Genomic DNA, 2,420 nt, shown 5'->3' with positions numbered 1-2,420 from the left:
GTGCTTTGTTTGGATCCTTGTCTTGATCCTTTTGGATCCCAGGCTGCTCATTTGCAAATGAGTTTTGACATTAATTATAGTGACTATAGCAATGAGGTGGCACTGTGGTTCACAGAGCTGGGGTCCTGGGTTCAATTCCTGGGGTGCAGTCTGGATGGAATTGTATGTTCTCCCTTCATTTGTGTGGATTTCTTCCAGGTGCTCCAGTTTCTTCCCACAGTCCAAAGACATACAGTACTAGTAGGTTAAGGTGGAACTACAGTCCCAATTTTGCAGACACAAAAGTATTTAATTTCAGTCACAAAATAAAATCATTGACATTATAGAAAAACTTTACAAACTCAAAATTGAGCACAAAATCATGAATTTTGTGAAAGTACTGTAAGTTACGCCATGTTGTAACAAATTCGCATTCAAGTTCCACACAAATTGCGATGTGATGCAGCCCTTCCTGCTCACTAATCACTGTAATGACTAATGCAATGTGATGTAGGAGAGAAAAGGTATAGGTTATGCAGCAAACATTTCACTGCAAAAAACGTTCCATTCCAAGGTTCTTTATGCCGAGTTAACAATGTAATATTATTTATTGGCAAAAACGTAAAAAAGTTGAGAGCAATATTTCCATTGGATTAAACGAGATGTATTCACAAGCCTGCTCCTTTACAATGTCACAGGGCCACATCAGATTACAGGAAGTTTTGCTGCCTCGTTCTGAATCGCAGAACATGGTAATTCTTTAACCTTGAAATGTAGTCTATTTTGTGATGTAAATTGGAGGTTTTACAAGTTATTGTGTGTTCCCCTTTAGATGGCTTCTGGGAAAACTGGCCTCAACACTGTATTGGATAAGGCACTTAGAAAACAGATTCATGCGTGGACCACAGCAATGTCCCTTTACTGAGAGCCAGCAATCAACGGATGTGTCTGATCGTGAATGGTTTTCCCTGTTGTTTGTTGTATTACTCGGTGTTGCATTTTAAGCTGTGCATGAGGCAGGACCCGGAGGCTGCTGCTTCTGCTGGGATTGAGGAAGAGCTGAGCGCCATGTAAGGCAAAGACACTGCGTTCCACTTTATCAGGTGCCTGGAGTGTAAGAGCTGCAGATAATATTGAGTCACATTAATCCCAACATATTTCAAACATTATGAAAATTAAATAAATTAAATCAAATAACTTTCATTAAAAAAATCAATCACACTTTACCTTGCTTTTTCAGTTGTTTTAAAGGAAAATAGATGCAGAGAATGTGTGAATACTACTTTTTGATGGTTCAAAGGCAAATGTGACCTGTTCTATTGCCTGCTAATTGTACGTTCCAGGTTGAACAATTATTTTTAGGAGGTCAAGGTGTATGAATGATAAGAACAGCTTGAAATTTATTTTCACGGTCGACACACATTTTCGCAAGGGAAAAAAACTGAAATAACCACAGTTACGCAAACACCAGTCCACCAAAAAAAAATCATTTTATTAAAACAAGGTAACATTTTTTTTCTCATCATACGGATGAACTGTGCTAAATATATTTCTAAAAAGAAAAAGCAGGACGTGAGTCGTGAGCCAAGATCATGACTCTTTTACTCTTCTTCACATCAGTTTTCATCTGTGAGGAGGAGGAGGAGGGCGGCTCCTGATGTGCTGACACTTGGGGATGTGCCTCTGTGCCGGCCTGGGGGCAAAGCGCCGGCCGCAGTGAGGGCAGGGCACGTAGTCGGGGTTTGGATTCGCGGGGGGCTGGGGCAGGTTCACAACCTTCCCTCCTTGCGTGATCACCTGCTGCACCTCCCTGGCCTATTTGATGCTCCGAATGAAATCCTCGTGCTTCTGCCTCCAGTTGTTCTTTCTCAGCTGGGAACAGGAAATGAAACCAATGAAACAGCTTCCCGAAAAAGTCCAGACTAGCACTGCGTACACAGTCTGGTCGCAAACCATTCACAAGGCAAGAAAATATCAATACAGTAATAACTTAGCTTTCTGGGCCTACCTTTCATGTCATTGGGTAGAGAGTACAATTTAGTTATGGTTTTGTTTCCCGTGAGTGCTATTTGCTTGATATCTCATGTAGATTTTTACAACAGAATTCAGAAGTCACTAAGACCCATTTATTCTGTCTGGCAAATGTGCCTTTGCGGCAGTTTTTCAGAAGAGTACTTCATAAAACACTTATTTATTGTTTACATTGATTTATAAGCTGAGTCTGACTCTAGGAGAAAACAAGGGAAGCTTGGAAAGAGTTTAAGGATAGCCCTTACCACGATTGGCGGTCTAACCTTCTTCTTATGGATGTATGTCTCCAGTTCTGTTCCCTTGGCCCTGTGCTTGAAAGAGTCAAAAACCTTCCTCTTTGAATTCTGAAGCTTCTTGCAGATCTTGCTGTGTTTCTCCAACCTCTCTACAGCAAACTTCCTGTGACACAG

This window comes from Lepisosteus oculatus, unplaced genomic scaffold (genome assembly GCF_040954835.1).
Source record: "Lepisosteus oculatus isolate fLepOcu1 unplaced genomic scaffold, fLepOcu1.hap2 HAP2_SCAFFOLD_50, whole genome shotgun sequence".
In the NCBI taxonomy this organism is placed as follows: domain Eukaryota; kingdom Metazoa; phylum Chordata; class Actinopteri; order Semionotiformes; family Lepisosteidae; genus Lepisosteus; species Lepisosteus oculatus.
This window is presented reverse-complemented; position numbering follows the sequence as displayed.